The following is a 20,440-nucleotide window of genomic DNA, read 5'->3' as shown; positions in this document are numbered from 1 at the left end:
GGTATTATACAACCACAAAGGGACCATGAGTATGTTAAGCTATTTTCAGATGTGCGCTGCTATTTAACCCTCCGCACCCCATGACAGCAACGGACAGCCAGGAGTTTTTGTAGGTGAATAACATCAACATTTGACAATAATATTGCTCGGTTATGATAGTGAGGTGAGCTGTTGAGGATATCTGTTGGTAGGTGCTGTTCCTGACAATGTAGCTGCTGTTAGCAGAAACTTCTATAAGCTTTGGAGGTAATGCCACCAGACTTGGTCAATTACCCAGAAAACTCTATTGCAATGTGTGACTATAATAAAACTTGGTGTTGCAATGTGTCATTGAGAATTATTTGGAGGAATTTGGAACATCCTAAAAGGATTCTCAGGAATCTGGAACATTCTAATAGAACTCTCAAAAATCCTAAAATAGCTCTTGTGAATTCGAAACATTCTAAAAGAATTCTCAGGAATACAGGGTTAACTTTTGATACTTCTTTTTAAATACTCTCATTTCTACCTTTCCCTAGCCCATCGTTGTAAATAGGAATATCTTTGTAATAACTTACTTGGTTACCTTGTGGTACAAATGTAACACGAGTGTGTGTTACATGAGACTATGCTCTTGCCCTAGTTCCATTTCAGTTAATATCTGTTGAATACAATTTACAGATGTTCAAGAAATAAAACTCTCAAGTCCAATCCACTTCAAGTCCAACTTCAATAGAAGAATCAGAGCCTTCCAGAGACGGTCTCACGTCTCTCATGGTCAGTCATTTTGACCTTTCACTAATGATGTTGAAGTACAGACAGGCAACAATAGCTTCGGCTTTTGTAAGGCATCAGTGGAGAAGAAGATTAACAGAAGAGTGAGCAGGATATTGTTTGTTTTTATAATAATGCGATTAATACATGAATAAAAGAAATTCTTTTGCAAAAGTCATTTACAATGTGCAGGTGTTTCATATATTTTTATTCACAGTGTCAACACTGACTGGTTAGTGGCTACTCAAGTGTGCTTCAAGTCCACCGCATTGTAAGGTGTTAGATTGTGTGGTCTAAGGATCTGGGTTAAGACTCCAGGCTCCTCACACATGTGGGTTGAAATCCTATTGCTGCAATAAGAGTTTAACCAGGGCAGGCAGATGCTATTGTATCCAAAAACATTCAGGCAAGTATTAAACATGTTTTTCTAAAACAGCAAGAGCATCACTGAATGTTCTGGGCTTCTATTTTGTGCTGCACTTTTCAAGTTTTACTATCTAGATTTTTGCGATGAGGTCCTTACTCGCATTGGTAGCATGACCGAGCGGTCTAAGGTGCTGGATTAAGGCTCCAGTCTCTTCGGAGGCGTGGGTTCGAATCCCACTGCTGCCATAGTGTTCTAGCGGCAAAGTTTTGTTTCTTCCATGCCTTACCAATAAATTGTAAGGGCTGCAGTGGAAATCAAATCTGTTATAGAATGTCTGTCAAGTCCAAACATGCAGGAAACCCATCAGGAGCAATTCTTCCAAACCACATTAGGCACGTGCTGTAAAGTCATTTACAACTTGCATGTTTTTCATGTCTTTTTGTTCATGGTCTCATCACTGACTGGTTAGTGGACTTTCCCACATGCCACTCAAGTGTGCTTCAAGTCCAGTCCACTCCCTTGTAATGTGCTTTTGAGCAGAACCTGCAACTGCTGGAGAATTGATTAAGGTGCTGCTATGTTGGTCTCACCAAGGCTGCAGAGTGACAAGAGTATCCTTGATTTCATGACAGTGGAGCAGTCCCATATGGTCTAGCGGCTAGAATGCCTGGTTCTAACCCAGCAGCACGAGCACGACAGTGGCGCATTACCAAACCAATCCCATATGGTCTAGCGGTTAGGATTCCTGGTTTTCACCCAGGCGACCCGGGTTCAACTCCCGGTATGGGAACATGTCTTTAATGTGCCCACAAGCCAATGTGTTCTTTGTGTTAATCCCACGATGGATTAAATGGGGCAAAGTTGTTGGCTGAAGGCAAACATCAGCTAAGCACATGGCATAACGGTTCAGATCGGGACTGTACAGTCTTCAGTGATGAGGATGTACACAAGCAGGCCTGCAATTATGAGCGGCGAGTCAAGGTGGCTGTTTATGTGAAAATCAAATGAGCTTCTTTGAAACAAGGGTGGGTGCATTAAGGGTACGTCTTTTGCCATCTTACAATGCTGTGATTGCAACCGTTCCTTGACTCTCTGTGAATGGTGATCCTGCCTGTTGATCAGTGCTTATGACAAGTTGCATATGGACAATGATGAAACTGAGCCAAGAGCCCATTGTTAATCAGGGTTGATGAACAGGTTTTAACCAGGACAGGCAGATGTTTTTGTGTCCAAAAAGTATTAAACATGTTTTTCTACAACAGTAAGAGCATCACTGAATGTTCTGAGCTCCTATTTTGTGCTGCACTTTTTCAAGTTTTACTGTCTAGATTTTTGCGATGAGGTCCTCACTCGCAATGGTAGCATGACCGAGCGGTCTAAGGTGCTGGATTTAGGCTCCAGTCTCTTCGGAGGCGTGGGTTCGAATCCCACTGCTGCCATAGTCTTCAGGTTCTTTTCGTGTTTCTTCCATCCCCTACCAATAAATTGTAAGGGCTGCAGTGGAACTCAAATCTGTTACAGAATGTCTGTCAAGTACAATCAAGCAGGAATCTCATCAAGAGCAATTCTTCCAAACCAGGGTGATGTTAGGTGTTGTGCAAGTTTTCCATTCAATAAAGCCTCCAGACAAGCGGTCAGTGGTAGCTAACATTCTTTAATAACAACAAGAACAGAATCCAAGCTTGGTGAAGGAATGCATCATTGCGGGGCAGACGATGGGCAGAGTCCCTAACTGAGTCTAGCATGGCCTTCAGTTACATACCTCTTACAGGAACTAAAGGCAGTACACAGCTGTTTTCACACCTTTGGTACCCCCACCCCCAAAGAAAGTTTCACACTCCCTTGCCACCTCTTACAGTGGAGAAGGAGACAAAAGACTCCTCCCCCCACTCTGGGTCCTTTGTGTGTGAATGCTTCCCTCAAACATCCTGAGATACCATCTGTTACCAGTATGAGTGTGAGAGACATGCTGAAATCCAGTGGCACCAAGGTATTATACAACCACAAAGGGACCATGAGTATGTTAAGCTATTTTCAGATGTGCGCTGCTATTTAACCCTCCGCACCCCATGACAGCAACGGACAGCCAGGAGTTTTTGTAGGTGAATAACATCAACATTTGACAATAATATTGCTCGGTTATGATAGTGAGGTGAGCTGTTGAGGATATCTGTTGGTAGGTGCTGTTCCTGACAATGTAGCTGCTGTTAGCAGAAACTTCTATAAGCTTTGGAGGTAATGCCACCAGACTTGGTCAATTACCCAGAAAACTCTATTGCAATGTGTGACTATAATAAAACTTGGTGTTGCAATGTGTCATTGAGAATTATTTGGAGGAATTTGGAACATCCTAAAAGGATTCTCAGGAATCTGGAACATTCTAATAGAACTCTCAAAAATCCTAAAATAGCTCTTGTGAATTCGAAACATTCTAAAAGAATTCTCAGGAATACAGGGTTAACTTTTGATACTTCTTTTTAAATACTCTCATTTCTACCTTTCCCTAGCCCATCGTTGTAAATAGGAATATCTTTGTAATAACTTACTTGGTTACCTTGTGGTACAAATGTAACACGAGTGTGTGTTACATGAGACTATGCTCTTGCCCTAGTTCCATTTCAGTTAATATCTGTTGAATACAATTTACAGATGTTCAAGAAATAAAACTCTCAAGTCCAATCCACTTCAAGTCCAACTTCAATAGAAGAATCAGAGCCTTCCAGAGACGGTCTCACGTCTCTCATGGTCAGTCATTTTGACCTTTCACTAATGATGTTGAAGTACAGACAGGCAACAATAGCTTCGGCTTTTGTAAGGCATCAGTGGAGAAGAAGATTAACAGAAGAGTGAGCAGGATATTGTTTGTTTTTATAATAATGCGATTAATACATGAATAAAAGAAATTCTTTTGCAAAAGTCATTTACAATGTGCAGGTGTTTCATATATTTTTATTCACAGTGTCAACACTGACTGGTTAGTGGCTACTCAAGTGTGCTTCAAGTCCACCGCATTGTAAGGTGTTAGATTGTGTGGTCTAAGGATCTGGGTTAAGACTCCAGGCTCCTCACACATGTGGGTTGAAATCCTATTGCTGCAATAAGAGTTTAACCAGGGCAGGCAGATGCTATTGTATCCAAAAACATTCAGGCAAGTATTAAACATGTTTTTCTAAAACAGCAAGAGCATCACTGAATGTTCTGGGCTTCTATTTTGTGCTGCTCTTTTTCAAGTTTTACTATCTAGATTTTTGCGATGAGGTCCTTACTCTCATTGGTAGCATGACCGAGCGGTCTAAGGTGCTGGATTAAGGCTCCAGTCTCTTCGGAGGCGTGGGTTCGAATCCCACTGCTGCCATAGTGTTCTAGCGGCAAAGTTTTGTTTCTTCCATGCCTTACCAATAAATTGTAAGGGCTGCAGTGGAAATCAAATCTGTTATAGAATGTCTGTCAAGTCCAAACATGCAGGAAACCCATCAGGAGCAATTCTTCCAAACCACATTACGCACGTGCTGTAAAGTCATTTACAACTTGCATGTTTTTCATGTCTTTTTGTTCATGGTCTCATCACTGACTGGTTAGTGGACTTTCCCACATGCCACTCAAGTGTGCTTCAAGTCCAGTCCACTCCCTTGTAATGTGCTTTTGAGCAGAACCTGCAACTGCTGGAGAATTGATTAAGGTGCTGCTATGTTGGTCTCACCAAGGCTGCAGAGTGACAAGAGTATCCTTGATTTCATGACAGTGGAGCAGTCCCATATGGTCTAGCGGCTAGAATGCCTGGTTCTAACCCAGCAGCACGAGCACGACAGTGGCGCATTACCAAACCAATCCCATATGGTCTAGCGGTTAGGATTCCTGGTTTTCACCCAGGCGACCCGGGTTCAACTCCCGGTATGGGAACATGTCTTTAATGTGCCCACAAGCCAATGTGTTCTTTGTGTTAATCCCACGATGGATTAAATGGGGCAAAGTTGTTGTTGTTGGCTGAAGGCAAACATCAGCTAAGCACATGGCATAACGGTTCAGATCGGGACTGTACAGTCTTCAGTGATGAGGATGTACACAAGCAGGCCTGCAATTATGAGCGGCGAGTCAAGGTGGCTGTTTATGTGAAAATCAAATGAGCTTCTTTGAAACAAGGGTGGGTGCATTAAGGGTACGTCTTTTGCCATCTTACAATGCTGTGATTGCAACGGTTCCTTGACTCTCTGTGAATGGTGATCCTGCCTGTTGATCAGTGCTTATGACAAGTTGCATATGGACAATGATGAAACTGAGCCAAGAGCCCATTGTTAATCAGGGTTGATGAACAGGTTTTAACCAGGACAGGCAGATGTTTTTGTGTCCAAAAAGTATTAAACATGTTTTTCTACAACAGTAAGAGCATCACTGAATGTTCTGAGCTCCTATTTTGTGCTGCTCTTTTTCAAGTTTTACTGTCTAGATTTTTGCGATGAGGTCCTCACTCGCAATGGTAGCATGACCGAGCGGTCTAAGGTGCTGGATTTAGGCTCCAGTCTCTTCGGAGGCGTGGGTTCGAATCCCACTGCTGCCATAGTCTTCAGGTTCTTTTCGTGTTTCTTCCATCCCCTACCAATAAATTGTAAGGGCTGCAGTGGAACTCAAATCTGTTACAGAATGTCTGTCAAGTACAATCAAGCAGGAATCTCATCAAGAGCAATTCTTCCAAACCAGGGTGATGTTAGGTGTTGTGCAAGTTTTCCATTCAATAAAGCCTCCAGACAAGCGGTCAGTGGTAGCTAACATTCTTTAATAATAACAAGAACAGAAGCCAAGCTTGGTGAAGGAATGCATCATTGCGGGGCAGACGATGGGCAGAGTCCCTAACTGAGTCTAGCATGGCCTTCAGTTACATACCTCTTACAGGAACTAAAGGCAGTACACAGCTGTTTTCACACCTTTGGTACCCCCACCCCCAAAGAAAGTTTCACACTCCCTTGCCACCTCTTACAGTGGAGAAGGAGACAAAAGACTCCTCCCCCCACTCTGGGTCCTTTGTGTGTGAATGCTTCCCTCAAACATCCTGAGATACCATCTGTTACCAGTATGAGTGTGAGAGACATGCTGAAATCCAGTGGCACCAAGGTATTATACAACCACAAAGGGACCATGAGTATGTTAAGCTATTTTCAGATGTGCGCTGCTATTTAACCCTCCGCACCCCATGACAGCAACGGACAGCCAGGAGTTTTTGTAGGTGAATAACATCAACATTTGACAATAATATTGCTCGGTTATGATAGTGAGGTGAGCTGTTGAGGATATCTGTTGGTAGGTGCTGTTCCTGACAATGTAGCTGCTGTTAGCAGAAACTTCTATAAGCTTTGGAGGTAATGCCACCAGACTTGGTCAATTACCCAGAAAACTCTATTGCAATGTGTGACTATAATAAAACTTGGTGTTGCAATGTGTCATTGAGAATTATTTGGAGGAATTTGGAACATCCTAAAAGGATTCTCAGGAATCTGGAACATTCTAATAGAACTCTCAAAAATCCTAAAATAGCTCTTGTGAATTCGAAACATTCTAAAAGAATTCTCAGGAATACAGGGTTAACTTTTGATACTTCTTTTTAAATACTCTCATTTCTACCTTTCCCTAGCCCATCGTTGTAAATAGGAATATCTTTGTAATAACTTACTTGGTTACCTTGTGGTACAAATGTAACACGAGTGTGTGTTACATGAGACTATGCTCTTGCCCTAGTTCCATTTCAGTTAATATCTGTTGAATACAATTTACAGATGTTCAAGAAATAAAACTCTCAAGTCCAATCCACTTCAAGTCCAACTTCAATAGAAGAATCAGAGCCTTCCAGAGACGGTCTCACGTCTCTCATGGTCAGTCATTTTGACCTTTCACTAATGATGTTGAAGTACAGACAGGCAACAATAGCTTCGGCTTTTGTAAGGCATCAGTGGAGAAGAAGATTAACAGAAGAGTGAGCAGGATATTGTTTGTTTTTATAATAATGCGATTAATACATGAATAAAAGAAATTCTTTTGCAAAAGTCATTTACAATGTGCAGGTGTTTCATATATTTTTATTCACAGTGTCAACACTGACTGGTTAGTGGCTACTCAAGTGTGCTTCAAGTCCACCGCATTGTAAGGTGTTAGATTGTGTGGTCTAAGGATCTGGGTTAAGACTCCAGGCTCCTCACACATGTGGGTTGAAATCCTATTGCTGCAATAAGAGTTTAACCAGGGCAGGCAGATGCTATTGTATCCAAAAACATTCAGGCAAGTATTAAACATGTTTTTCTAAAACAGCAAGAGCATCACTGAATGTTCTGGGCTTCTATTTTGTGCTGCACTTTTCAAGTTTTACTATCTAGATTTTTGCGATGAGGTCCTTACTCGCATTGGTAGCATGACCGAGCGGTCTAAGGTGCTGGATTAAGGCTCCAGTCTCTTCGGAGGCGTGGGTTCGAATCCCACTGCTGCCATAGTGTTCTAGCGGCAAAGTTTTGTTTCTTCCATGCCTTACCAATAAATTGTAAGGGCTGCAGTGGAAATCAAATCTGTTATAGAATGTCTGTCAAGTCCAAACATGCAGGAAACCCATCAGGAGCAATTCTTCCAAACCACATTAGGCACGTGCTGTAAAGTCATTTACAACTTGCATGTTTTTCATGTCTTTTTGTTCATGGTCTCATCACTGACTGGTTAGTGGACTTTCCCACATGCCACTCAAGTGTGCTTCAAGTCCAGTCCACTCCCTTGTAATGTGCTTTTGAGCAGAACCTGCAACTGCTGGAGAATTGATTAAGGTGCTGCTATGTTGGTCTCACCAAGGCTGCAGAGTGACAAGAGTATCCTTGATTTCATGACAGTGGAGCAGTCCCATATGGTCTAGCGGCTAGAATGCCTGGTTCTAACCCAGCAGCACGAGCACGACAGTGGCGCATTACCAAACCAGTCCCATATGGTCTAGCGGTTAGGATTCCTGGTTTTCACCCAGGCGACCCGGGTTCAACTCCCGGTATGGGAACATGTCTTTAATGTGCCCACAAGCCAATGTGTTCTTTGTGTTAATCCCACGATGGATTAAATGGGGCAAAGTTGTTGGCTGAAGGCAAACATCAGCTAAGCACATGGCATAAGGGTTCAGATCAGGACTGTACAGTCTTCAGTGATGAGGATGTACAAAAGCAGGCCTGCAATTATGAGCGGCGAGTCAAGGTGGCTGTTTATGTGAAAATCAAATGAGCTTCTTTGAAACAAGGGTGGGTGCATTAAGGGTACGTCTTTTGCCATCTTACAATGCTGTGATTGCAACCGTTCCTTGACTCTCTGTGAATGGTGATCCTGCCTGTTGATCAGTGCTTATGACAAGTTGCATATGGACAATGATGAAACTGAGCCAAGAGCCCATTGTTAATCAGGGTTGATGAACAGGTTTTAACCAGGACAGGCAGATGTTTTTGTGTCCAAAAAGTATTAAACATGTTTTTCTACAACAGTAAGAGCATCACTGAATGTTCTGAGCTCCTATTTTGTGCTGCACTTTTTCAAGTTTTACTGTCTAGATTTTTGCGATGAGGTCCTCACTCGCAATGGTAGCATGACCGAGCGGTCTAAGGTGCTGGATTTAGGCTCCAGTCTCTTCGGAGGCGTGGGTTCGAATCCCACTGCTGCCATAGTCTTCAGGTTCTTTTCGTGTTTCTTCCATCCCCTACCAATAAATTGTAAGGGCTGCAGTGGAACTCAAATCTGTTACAGAATGTCTGTCAAGTACAATCAAGCAGGAATCTCATCAAGAGCAATTCTTCCAAACCAGGGTGATGTTAGGTGTTGTGCAAGTTTTCCATTCAATAAAGCCTCCAGACAAGCGGTCAGTGGTAGCTAACATTCTTTAATAACAACAAGAACAGAATCCAAGCTTGGTGAAGGAATGCATCATTGCGGGGCAGACGATGGGCAGAGTCCCTAACTGAGTCTAGCATGGCCTTCAGTTACATACCTCTTACAGGAACTAAAGGCAGTACACAGCTGTTTTCACACCTTTGGTACCCCCACCCCCAAAGAAAGTTTCACACTCCCTTGCCACCTCTTACAGTGGAGAAGGAGACAAAAGACTCCTCCCCCCACTCTGGGTCCTTTGTGTGTGAATGCTTCCCTCAAACATCCTGAGATACCATCTGTTACCAGTATGAGTGTGAGAGACATGCTGAAATCCAGTGGCACCAAGGTATTATACAACCACAAAGGGACCATGAGTATGTTAAGCTATTTTCAGATGTGCGCTGCTATTTAACCCTCCGCACCCCATGACAGCAACGGACAGCCAGGAGTTTTTGTAGGTGAATAACATCAACATTTGACAATAATATTGCTCGGTTATGATAGTGAGGTGAGCTGTTGAGGATATCTGTTGGTAGGTGCTGTTCCTGACAATGTAGCTGCTGTTAGCAGAAACTTCTATAAGCTTTGGAGGTAATGCCACCAGACTTGGTCAATTACCCAGAAAACTCTATTGCAATGTGTGACTATAATAAAACTTGGTGTTGCAATGTGTCATTGAGAATTATTTGGAGGAATTTGGAACATCCTAAAAGGATTCTCAGGAATCTGGAACATTCTAATAGAACTCTCAAAAATCCTAAAATAGCTCTTGTGAATTCGAAACATTCTAAAAGAATTCTCAGGAATACAGGGTTAACTTTTGATACTTCTTTTTAAATACTCTCATTTCTACCTTTCCCTAGCCCATCGTTGTAAATAGGAATATCTTTGTAATAACTTACTTGGTTACCTTGTGGTACAAATGTAACACGAGTGTGTGTTACATGAGACTATGCTCTTGCCCTAGTTCCATTTCAGTTAATATCTGTTGAATACAATTTACAGATGTTCAAGAAATAAAACTCTCAAGTCCAATCCACTTCAAGTCCAACTTCAATAGAAGAATCAGAGCCTTCCAGAGACGGTCTCACGTCTCTCATGGTCAGTCATTTTGACCTTTCACTAATGATGTTGAAGTACAGACAGGCAACAATAGCTTCGGCTTTTGTAAGGCATCAGTGGAGAAGAAGATTAACAGAAGAGTGAGCAGGATATTGTTTGTTTTTATAATAATGCGATTAATACATGAATAAAAGAAATTCTTTTGCAAAAGTCATTTACAATGTGCAGGTGTTTCATATATTTTTATTCACAGTGTCAACACTGACTGGTTAGTGGCTACTCAAGTGTGCTTCAAGTCCACCGCATTGTAAGGTGTTAGATTGTGTGGTCTAAGGATCTGGGTTAAGACTCCAGGCTCCTCACACATGTGGGTTGAAATCCTATTGCTGCAATAAGAGTTTAACCAGGGCAGGCAGATGCTATTGTATCCAAAAACATTCAGGCAAGTATTAAACATGTTTTTCTACAACAGCAAGAGCATCACTGAATGTTCTGGGCTTCTATTTTGTGCTGCACTTTTCAAGTTTTACTATCTAGATTTTTGCGATGAGGTCCTTACTCGCATTGGTAGCATGACCGAGCGGTCTAAGGTGCTGGATTAAGGCTCCAGTCTCTTCGGAGGCGTGGGTTCGAATCCCACTGCTGCCATAGTGTTCTAGCGGCAAAGTTTTGTTTCTTCCATGCCTTACCAATAAATTGTAAGGGCTGCAGTGGAAATCAAATCTGTTATAGAATCTCTGTCAAGTCCAAACATGCAGGAAACCCATCAGGAGCAATTCTTCCAAACCACATTAGGCATGTGCTGTAAAGTCATTTACAACTTGCATGTTTTTCATGTCTTTTTGTTCATGGTCTCATCACTGACTAGTTAGTGGACTTTCCCACATGCCACTCAAGTGTGCTTCAAGTCCAGTCCACTCCCTTGTAATGTGCTTTTGAGCAGAACCTGCAACTGCTGGAGAATTGATTAAGGTGCTGCTATGTTGGTCTCACCAAGGCTGCAGAGTGACAAGAGTATCCTTGATTTCATGACAGTGGAGCAGTCCCATATGGTCTAGCGGCTACAATGCCTGGTTCTAACCCAGCAGCATGAGCACGACAGTGGCGCATTACCAAACCAATCCCATATGGTCTAGCGGTTAGGATTCCTGGTTTTCACCCAGGCGACCCGGGTTCAACTCCCGGTATGGGAACATGTCTTTAATGTGCCCACAAGCCAATGTGTTCTTTGTGTTAATCCCACGATGGATTACATAGGGCAAAGTTGTTGGCTGAAGGCAAACATCAGGTAAGGCTAAGCACATGGCATAACGGTTCAGATCAGGACTGTACAGTCTTCAGTGATGAGGATGTACACAAGCAGGCCTGCAATTATGAGCGGCGAGTCAAGGTGGCTGTTTATGTGAAAATCAAATGAGCTTCTTTGAAACAAGGGTGGGTGCATTAAGGGTACGTCTTTTGCCATCTTACAATGCTGTGATTGCAACCGTTCCTTGACTCTCTGTGAATGGTGATCCTGCCTGTTGATCAGTGCTTATGACAAGTTGCATATGGACAATGATGAAACTGAGCCAAGAGCCCATTGTTAATCAGGGTTGATGAACAGGTTTTAACCAGGACAGGCAGATGTTTTTGTGTCCAAAAAGTATTAAACATGTTTTTCTACAACAACAAGAGCATCACTGAATGTTCTGAGCTCCTATTTTGTGCTGCTCTTTTTCAAGTTTTACTGTCTAGATTTTTGCGATGAGGTCCTCACTCGCAATGGTAGCATGACCGAGCGGTCTAAGGTGCTGGATTTAGGCTCCAGTCTCTTCGGAGGCGTGGGTTCGAATCCCACTGCTGCCATAGTCTTCAGGTTCTTTTCGTGTTTCTTCCATCCCCTACCAATAAATTGTAAGGGCTGCAGTGGAACTCAAATCTGTTACAGAATGTCTGTCAAGTACAATCAAGCAGGAATCTCATCAAGAGCAATTCTTCCAAACCAGGGTGATGTTAGGTGTTGTGCAAGTTTTCCATTCAATAAAGCCTCCAGACAAGCGGTCAGTGGTAGCTAACATTCTTTAATAATAACAAGAACAGAAGCCAAGCTTGGTGAAGGAATGCATCATTGCGGGGCAGACGATGGGCAGAGTCCCTAACTGAGTCTAGCATGGCCTTCAGTTACATACCTCTTACAGGAACTAAAGGCAGTACACAGCTGTTTTCACACCTTTGGTACCCCCACCCCCAAAGAAAGTTTCACACTCCCTTGCCACCTCTTACAGTGGAGAAGGAGACAAAAGACTCCTCCCCCCACTCTGGGTCCTTTATGTGTGAATGCTTCCCTCAAACATCCTGAGATACCATCTGTTACCAGTATGAGTGTGAGAGACATGCTGAAATCCAGTGGCACCAAGGTATTATACAACCACAAAGGGACCATGAGTATGTTAAGCTATTTTCAGATGTGCGCTGCTATTTAACCCTCCGCACCCCATGACAGCAACGGACAGCCAGGAGTTTTTGTAGGTGAATAACATCAACATTTGACAATAATATTGCTCGGTTATGATAGTGAGGTGAGCTGTTGAGGATATCTGTTGGTAGGTGCTGTTCCTGACAATGTAGCTGCTGTTAGCAGAAACTTCTATAAGCTTTGGAGGTAATGCCACCAGACTTGGTCAATTACCCAGAAAACTCTATTGCAATGTGTGACTATAATAAAACTTGGTGTTGCAATGTGTCATTGAGAATTATTTGGAGGAATTTGGAACATCCTAAAAGGATTCTCAGGAATCTGGAACATTCTAATAGAACTCTCAAAAATCCTAAAATAGCTCTTGTGAATTCGAAACATTCTAAAAGAATTCTCAGGAATACAGGGTTAACTTTTGATACTTCTTTTTAAATACTCTCATTTCTACCTTTCCCTAGCCCATCGTTGTAAATAGGAATATCTTTGTAATAACTTACTTGGTTACCTTGTGGTACAAATGTAACACGAGTGTGTGTTACATGAGACTATGCTCTTGCCCTAGTTCCATTTCAGTTAATATCTGTTGAATACAATTTACAGATGTTCAAGAAATAAAACTCTCAAGTCCAATCCACTTCAAGTCCAACTTCAATAGAAGAATCAGAGCCTTCCAGAGACGGTCTCACATCTCTCATGGTCAGTCATTTTGACCTTTCACTAATGATGTTGAAGTACAGACAGGTAACAATAGCTTCGGCTTTTGTAAGGCATCAGTGGAGAAGAAGATTAACAGAAGAGTGAGCAGGATATTGTTTGTTTTTATAATAATGCGATTAATACATGAATAAAAGAAATTCTTTTGCAAAAGTCATTTACAATGTGCAGGTGTTTCATATATTTTTATTCACAGTGTCAACACTGACTGGTTAGTGGCTACTCAAGTGTGCTTCAAGTCCACCGCATTGTAAGGTGTTAGATTGTGTGGTCTAAGGATCTGGGTTAAGACTCCAGGCTCCTCACACATGTGGGTTGAAATCCTATTGCTGCAATAAGAGTTTAACCAGGGCAGGCAGATGCTATTGTATCCAAAAACATTCAGGAAAGTATTAAACATGTTTTTCTACAACAGCAAGAGCATCACTGAATGTTCTGGGCTTCTATTTTGTGCTGCACTTTTCAAGTTTTACTATCTAGATTTTTGCGATGAGGTCCTTACTCGCATTGGTAGCATGACCGAGCGGTCTAAGGTGCTGGATTAAGGCTCCAGTCTCTTCGGAGGCGTGGGTTCGAATCCCACTGCTGCCATAGTGTTCTAGCGGCAAAGTTTTGTTTCTTCCATGCCTTACCAATAAATTGTAAGGGCTGCAGTGGAAATCAAATCTGTTATAGAATCTCTGTCAAGTCCAAACATGCAGGAAACCCATCAGGAGCAATTCTTCCAAACCACATTAGGCATGTGCTGTAAAGTCATTTACAACTTGCATGTTTTTCATGTCTTTTTGTTCATGGTCTCATCACTGACTAGTTAGTGGACTTTCCCACATGCCACTCAAGTGTGCTTCAAGTCCAGTCCACTCCCTTGTAATGTGCTTTTGAGCAGAACCTGCAACTGCTGGAGAATTGATTAAGGTGCTGCTATGTTGGTCTCACCAAGGCTGCAGAGTGACAAGAGTATCCTTGATTTCATGACAGTGGAGCAGTCCCATATGGTCTAGCGGCTACAATGCCTGGTTCTAACCCAGCAGCATGAGCACGACAGTGGCGCATTACCAAACCAATCCCATATGGTCTAGCGGTTAGGATTCCTGGTTTTCACCCAGGCGACCCGGGTTCAACTCCCGGTATGGGAACATGTCTTTAATGTGCCCACAAGCCAATGTGTTCTTTGTGTTAATCCCACGATGGATTACATAGGGCAAAGTTGTTGGCTGAAGGCAAACATCAGGTAAGGCTAAGCACATGGCATAACGGTTCAGATCAGGACTGTACAGTCTTCAGTGATGAGGATGTACACAAGCAGGCCTGCAATTATGAGCGGCGAGTCAAGGTGGCTGTTTATGTGAAAATCAAATGAGCTTCTTTGAAACAAGGGTGGGTGCATTAAGGGTACGTCTTTTGCCATCTTACAATGCTGTGATTGCAACGGTTCCTTGACTCTCTGTGAATGGTGATCCTGCCTGTTGATCAGTGCTTATGACAAGTTGCATATGGACAATGATGAAACTGAGCCAAGAGCCCATTGTTAATCAGGGTTGATGAACAGGTTTTAACCAGGACAGGCAGATGTTTTTGTGTCCAAAAAGTATTAAACATGTTTTTCTACAACAGTAAGAGCATCACTGAATGTTCTGAGCTCCTATTTTGTGCTGCTCTTTTTCAAGTTTTACTGTCTAGATTTTTGCGATGAGGTCCTCACTCGCAATGGTAGCATGACCGAGCGGTCTAAGGTGCTGGATTTAGGCTCCAGTCTCTTCGGAGGCGTGGGTTCGAATCCCACTGCTGCCATAGTCTTCAGGTTCTTTTCGTGTTTCTTCCATCCCCTACCAATAAATTGTAAGGGCTGCAGTGGAACTCAAATCTGTTACAGAATGTCTGTCAAGTACAATCAAGCAGGAATCTCATCAAGAGCAATTCTTCCAAACCAGGGTGATGTTAGGTGTTGTGCAAGTTTTCCATTCAATAAAGCCTCCAGACAAGCGGTCAGTGGTAGCTAACATTCTTTAATAATAACAAGAACAGAAGCCAAGCTTGGTGAAGGAATGCATCATTGCGGGGCAGACGATGGGCAGAGTCCCTAACTGAGTCTAGCATGGCCTTCAGTTACATACCTCTTACAGGAACTAAAGGCAGTACACAGCTGTTTTCACACCTTTGGTACCCCCACCCCCAAAGAAAGTTTCACACTCCCTTGCCACCTCTTACAGTGGAGAAGGAGACAAAAGACTCCTCCCCCCACTCTGGGTCCTTTATGTGTGAATGCTTCCCTCAAACATCCTGAGATACCATCTGTTACCAGTATGAGTGTGAGAGACATCCTGAAATCCAGTGGCACCAAGGTATTATACAACCACAAAGGGACCATGAGTATGTTAAGCTATTTTCAGATGTGCGCTGCTATTTAACCCTCCGCACCCCATGACAGCAATGGACAGCCAGGAGTTTTTGTAGGTGAATAACATCAACATTTGACAATAATATTGCTCGGTTATGATAGTGAGGTGAGCTGTTGAGGATATCTGTTGGTAGGTGCTGTTCCTGACAATGTAGCTGCTGTTAGCAGAAACTTCTATAAGCTTTGGAGGTAATGCCACCAGACTTGGTCAATTACCCAGAAAACTCTATTGCAATGTGTGACTATAATAAAACTTGGTGTTGCAATGTGTCATTGAGAATTATTTGGAGGAATTTGGAACATCCTAAAAGGATTCTCAGGAATCTGGAACATTCTAATAGAACTCTCAAAAATCCTAAAATAGCTCTTGTGAATTCGAAACATTCTAAAAGAATTCTCAGGAATACAGGGTTAACTTTTGATACTTCTTTTTAAATACTCTCATTTCTACCTTTCCCTAGCCCATCGTTGTAAATAGGAATATCTTTGTAATAACTTACTTGGTTACCTTGTGGTACAAATGTAACACGAGTGTGTGTTACATGAGACTATGCTCTTGCCCTAGTTCCATTTCAGTTAATATCTGTTGAATACAATTTACAGATGTTCAAGAAATAAAACTCTCAAGTCCAATCCACTTCAAGTCCAACTTCAATAGAAGAATCAGAGCCTTCCAGAGACGGTCTCACATCTCTCATGGTCAGTCATTTTGACCTTTCACTAATGATGTTGAAGTACAGATAGGCAACAATAGCTTCGGCTTTTGTAAGGCATCAGTGGAGAAGAAGATTAACAGAAGAGTGAGCAGGATATTGTTTGTTTTTATAATAATGCGATTAATACATGAATAAAAGAAATTCTTTTGCAAAAGTCATTTACAATGTGCAGGTGTTTCATATATTTTTATTCACAGTGTCAACACTGACTGGTTAGTGGCTACTCAAGTGTGCTTCAAGTCCACCGCATTGTAAGGTGTTAGATTGTGTGGTCTAAGGATCTGGGTTAAGACTCCAGGCTCCTCACACATGTGGGTTGAAATCCTATTGCTGCAATAAGAGTTTAACCAGGGCAGGCAGATGCTATTGTATCCAAAAACATTCAGGCAAGTATTAAACATGTTTTTCTACAACAGCAAGAGCATCACTGAATGTTCTGGGCTTCTATTTTGTGCTGCACTTTTCAAGTTTTACTATCTAGATTTTTGCGATGAGGTCCTTACTCGCATTGGTAGCATGACCGAGCGGTCTAAGGTGCTGGATTAAGGCTCCAGTCTCTTCGGAGGCGTGGGTTCGAATCCCACTGCTGCCATAGTGTTCTAGCGGCAAAGTTTTGTTTCTTCCATGCCTTACCAATAAATTGTAAGGGCTGCAGTGGAAATCAAATCTGTTATAGAATCTCTGTCAAGTCCAAACATGCAGGAAACCCATCAGGAGCAATTCTTCCAAACCACATTAGGCATGTGCTGTAAAGTCATTTACAACTTGCATGTTTTTCATGTCTTTTTGTTCATGGTCTCATCACTGACTAGTTAGTGGACTTTCCCACATGCCACTCAAGTGTGCTTCAAGTCCAGTCCACTCCCTTGTAATGTGCTTTTGAGCAGAACCTGCAACTGCTGGAGAATTGATTAAGGTGCTGCTATGTTGGTCTCACCAAGGCTGCAGAGTGACAAGAGTATCCTTGATTTCATGACAGTGGAGCAGTCCCATATGGTCTAGCGGCTAGAATGCCTGGTTCTAACCCAGCAGCATGAGCACGACAGTGGCGCATTACCAAACCAATCCCATATGGTCTAGCGGTTAGGATTCCTGGTTTTCACCCAGGCGACCCGGGTTCAACTCCCGGTATGGGAACATGTCTTTAATGTGCCCACAAGCCAATGTGTTCTTTGTGTTAATCCCATGATGGATTACATAGGGCAAAGTTGTTGGCTGAAGGCAAACATCAGGTAAGGCTAAGCACATGGCATAACGGTTCAGATCAGGACTGTACAGTCTTCAGTGATGAGGATGTACACAAGCAGGCCTGCAATTATGAGCGGCGAGTCAAGGTGGCTGTTTATGTGAAAATCAAATGAGCTTCTTTGAAACAAGGGTGGGTGCATTAAGGGTACGTCTTTTGCCATCTTACAATGCTGTGAGTGCAACGGTTCCTTGACTCTCTGTGAATGGTGATCCTGCCTGTTGATCAGTGCTTATGACAAGTTGCATATGGACAATGATGAAACTGAGCCAAGAGCCCATTGTTAATCAGGGTTGATGAACAGGTTTTAACCAGGACAGGCAGATGTTTTTGTGTCCAAAAAGTATTAAACATGTTTTTCTACAACAGTAAGAGCATCACTGAATGTTCTGAGCTCCTATTTTGTGCTGCTCTTTTTCAAGTTTTACTGTCTAGATTTTTGCGATGAGGTCCTCACTCGCAATGGTAGCATGACCGAGCGGTCTAAGGTGCTGGATTTAGGCTCCAGTCTCTTCGGAGGCGTGGGTTCGAATCCCACTGCTGCCATAGTCTTCAGGTTCTTTTCGTGTTTCTTCCATCCCCTACCAATAAATTGTAAGGGCTGCAGTGGAACTCAAATCTGTTACAGAATGTCTGTCAAGTACAATCAAGCAGGAATCTCATCAAGAGCAATTCTTCCAAACCAGGGTGATGTTAGGTGTTGTGCAAGTTTTCCATTCAATAAAGCCTCCAGACAAGCGGTCAGTGGTAGCTAACATTCTTTAATAATAACAAGAACAGAAGCCAAGCTTGGTGAAGGAATGCATCATTGCGGGGCAGACGATGGGCAGAGTCCCTAACTGAGTCTAGCATGGCCTTCAGTTACATACCTCTTACAGGAACTAAAGGCAGTACACAGCTGTTTTCACACCTTTGGTACCCCCACCCCCAAAGAAAGTTTCACACTCCCTTGCCACCTCTTACAGTGGAGAAGGAGACAAAAGACTCCTCCCCCCACTCTGGGTCCTTTATGTGTGAATGCTTCCCTCAAACATCCTGAGATACCATCTGTTACCAGTATGAGTGTGAGAGACATGCTGAAATCCAGTGGCACCAAGGTATTATACAACCACAAAGGGACCATGAGTATGTTAAGCTATTTTCAGATGTGCGCTGCTATTTAACCCTCCGCACCCCATGACAGCAATGGACAGCCAGGAGTTTTTGTAGGTGAATAACATCAACATTTGACAATAATATTGCTCGGTTATGATAGTGAGGTGAGCTGTTGAGGATATCTGTTGGTAGGTGCTGTTCCTGACAATGTAGCTGCTGTTAGCAGAAACTTCTATAAGCTTTGGAGGTAATGCCACCAGACTTGGTCAATTACCCAGAAAACTCTATTGCAATGTGTGACTATAATAAAACTTGGTGTTGCAATGTGTCATTGAGAATTATTTGGAGGAATTTGGAACATCCTAAAAGGATTCTCAGGAATCTGGAACATTCTAATAGAACTCTCAAAAATCCTAAAATAGCTCTTGTGAATTCGAAACATTCTAAAAGAATTCTCAGGAATACAGGGTTAACTTTTGATACTTCTTTTTAAATACTCTCATTTCTACCTTTCCCTAGCCCATCGTTGTAAATAGGAATATCTTTGTAATAACTTACTTGGTTACCTTGTGGTACAAATGTAACACGAGTGTGTGTTACATGAGACTATGCTCTTGCCCTAGTTCCATTTCAGTTAATATCTGTTGAATACAATTTACAGATGTTCAAGAAATAAAACTCTCAAGTCCAATCCACTTCAAGTCCAACTTCAATAGAAGAATCAGAGCCTTCCAGAGACGGTCTCACGTCTCTCATGGTCAGTCATTTTGACCTTTCACTAATGATGTTGAAGTACAGATAGGCAACAATAGCTTCGGCTTTTGTAAGGCATCAGTGGAGAAGAAGATTAACAGAAGAGTGAGCAGGATATTGTTTGTTTTTATAATAATGCGATTAATACATGAATAAAAGAAATTCTTTTGCAAAAGTCATTTACAATGTGCAGGTGTTTCATATATTTTTATTCACAGTGTCAACACTGACTGGTTAGTGGCTACTCAAGTGTGCTTCAAGTCCACCGCATTGTAAGGTGTTAGATTGTGTGGTCTAAGGATCTGGGTTAAGACTCCAGGCTCCTCACACATGTGGGTTGAAATCCTATTGCTGCAATAAGAGTTTAACCAGGGCAGGCAGATGCTATTGTATCCAAAAACATTCAGGCAAGTATTAAACATGTTTTTCTACAACAGCAAGAGCATCACTGAATGTTCTGGGCTTCTATTTTGTGCTGCACTTTTCAAGTTTTACTATCTAGATTTTTGCGATGAGGTCCTTACTCGCATTGGTAGCATGACCGAGCGGTCTAAGGTGCTGGATTAAGGCTCCAGTCTCTTCGGAGGCGTGGGTTCGAATCCCACTGCTGCCATAGTGTTCTAGCGGCAAAGTTTTGTTTCTTCCATGCCTTACCAATAAATTGTAAGGGCTGCAGTGGAAATCAAATCTGTTATAGAATCTCTGTCAAGTCCAAACATGCAGGAAACCCATCAGGAGCAATTCTTCCAAACCACATTAGGCATGTGCTGTAAAGTCATTTACAACTTGCATGTTTTTCATGTCTTTTTGTTCATGGTCTCATCACTGACTAGTTAGTGGACTTTCCCACATGCCACTCAAGTGTGCTTCAAGTCCAGTCCACTCCCTTGTAATGTGCTTTTGAGCAGAACCTGCAACTGCTGGAGAATTGATTAAGGTGCTGCTATGTTGGTCTCACCAAGGCTGCAGAGTGACAAGAGTATCCTTGATTTCATGACAGTGGAGCAGT

The 20,440-nt window shown here is 42.4% G+C and overlaps 19 non-coding genes across 19 annotated transcripts; all 19 read left to right on the top strand.

Moving 5' to 3' along the window:
* Positions 1 to 1,283: 1,283 nt before the first annotated feature.
* Positions 1,284 to 1,365, top strand: trnal-aag (transfer RNA leucine (anticodon AAG)). Its single transcript has one exon. It is a non-coding gene; the product is annotated as a tRNA-Leu (tRNA).
* A 473-nt stretch (positions 1,366 to 1,838) lies between these two features.
* trnae-uuc (transfer RNA glutamic acid (anticodon UUC)) lies at positions 1,839 to 1,910 on the top strand. The gene has a single exon. It is a non-coding gene; the product is annotated as a tRNA-Glu (tRNA).
* A 567-nt stretch (positions 1,911 to 2,477) lies between these two features.
* trnal-uag (transfer RNA leucine (anticodon UAG)) lies at positions 2,478 to 2,559 on the top strand. The gene has a single exon. It is a non-coding gene; the product is annotated as a tRNA-Leu (tRNA).
* Positions 2,560 to 4,393: 1,834 nt separating this feature from the next.
* On the top strand, positions 4,394 to 4,475 carry trnal-aag (transfer RNA leucine (anticodon AAG)). Its single transcript has one exon. It is a non-coding gene; the product is annotated as a tRNA-Leu (tRNA).
* Positions 4,476 to 4,948: 473 nt separating this feature from the next.
* On the top strand, positions 4,949 to 5,020 carry trnae-uuc (transfer RNA glutamic acid (anticodon UUC)). Its single transcript has one exon. It is a non-coding gene; the product is annotated as a tRNA-Glu (tRNA).
* Positions 5,021 to 5,593: 573 nt separating this feature from the next.
* On the top strand, positions 5,594 to 5,675 carry trnal-uag (transfer RNA leucine (anticodon UAG)). The gene has a single exon. It is a non-coding gene; the product is annotated as a tRNA-Leu (tRNA).
* Positions 5,676 to 7,508: 1,833 nt separating this feature from the next.
* trnal-aag (transfer RNA leucine (anticodon AAG)) lies at positions 7,509 to 7,590 on the top strand. Its single transcript has one exon. It is a non-coding gene; the product is annotated as a tRNA-Leu (tRNA).
* A 473-nt stretch (positions 7,591 to 8,063) lies between these two features.
* Positions 8,064 to 8,135, top strand: trnae-uuc (transfer RNA glutamic acid (anticodon UUC)). The gene has a single exon. It is a non-coding gene; the product is annotated as a tRNA-Glu (tRNA).
* A 567-nt stretch (positions 8,136 to 8,702) lies between these two features.
* On the top strand, positions 8,703 to 8,784 carry trnal-uag (transfer RNA leucine (anticodon UAG)). The gene has a single exon. It is a non-coding gene; the product is annotated as a tRNA-Leu (tRNA).
* A 1,833-nt stretch (positions 8,785 to 10,617) lies between these two features.
* trnal-aag (transfer RNA leucine (anticodon AAG)) lies at positions 10,618 to 10,699 on the top strand. The gene has a single exon. It is a non-coding gene; the product is annotated as a tRNA-Leu (tRNA).
* Positions 10,700 to 11,172: 473 nt separating this feature from the next.
* trnae-uuc (transfer RNA glutamic acid (anticodon UUC)) lies at positions 11,173 to 11,244 on the top strand. Its single transcript has one exon. It is a non-coding gene; the product is annotated as a tRNA-Glu (tRNA).
* A 573-nt stretch (positions 11,245 to 11,817) lies between these two features.
* Positions 11,818 to 11,899, top strand: trnal-uag (transfer RNA leucine (anticodon UAG)). Its single transcript has one exon. It is a non-coding gene; the product is annotated as a tRNA-Leu (tRNA).
* A 1,833-nt stretch (positions 11,900 to 13,732) lies between these two features.
* trnal-aag (transfer RNA leucine (anticodon AAG)) lies at positions 13,733 to 13,814 on the top strand. The gene has a single exon. It is a non-coding gene; the product is annotated as a tRNA-Leu (tRNA).
* Positions 13,815 to 14,287: 473 nt separating this feature from the next.
* On the top strand, positions 14,288 to 14,359 carry trnae-uuc (transfer RNA glutamic acid (anticodon UUC)). The gene has a single exon. It is a non-coding gene; the product is annotated as a tRNA-Glu (tRNA).
* Positions 14,360 to 14,932: 573 nt separating this feature from the next.
* trnal-uag (transfer RNA leucine (anticodon UAG)) lies at positions 14,933 to 15,014 on the top strand. Its single transcript has one exon. It is a non-coding gene; the product is annotated as a tRNA-Leu (tRNA).
* A 1,833-nt stretch (positions 15,015 to 16,847) lies between these two features.
* Positions 16,848 to 16,929, top strand: trnal-aag (transfer RNA leucine (anticodon AAG)). The gene has a single exon. It is a non-coding gene; the product is annotated as a tRNA-Leu (tRNA).
* Positions 16,930 to 17,402: 473 nt separating this feature from the next.
* Positions 17,403 to 17,474, top strand: trnae-uuc (transfer RNA glutamic acid (anticodon UUC)). The gene has a single exon. It is a non-coding gene; the product is annotated as a tRNA-Glu (tRNA).
* A 573-nt stretch (positions 17,475 to 18,047) lies between these two features.
* On the top strand, positions 18,048 to 18,129 carry trnal-uag (transfer RNA leucine (anticodon UAG)). Its single transcript has one exon. It is a non-coding gene; the product is annotated as a tRNA-Leu (tRNA).
* Positions 18,130 to 19,962: 1,833 nt separating this feature from the next.
* Positions 19,963 to 20,044, top strand: trnal-aag (transfer RNA leucine (anticodon AAG)). Its single transcript has one exon. It is a non-coding gene; the product is annotated as a tRNA-Leu (tRNA).
* Positions 20,045 to 20,440: the final 396 nt, after the last annotated feature.

This window comes from Copadichromis virginalis, linkage group LG3 (assembly GCF_057382275.1).
Source record: "Copadichromis virginalis isolate Kocher_CV1m ecotype Utaka linkage group LG3, C_Virginalis_male_GT1.1, whole genome shotgun sequence".
Classification (NCBI taxonomy): Eukaryota; Metazoa; Chordata; class Actinopteri; order Cichliformes; family Cichlidae; genus Copadichromis; species Copadichromis virginalis.
This window is presented reverse-complemented; position numbering and strand designations above follow the sequence as displayed.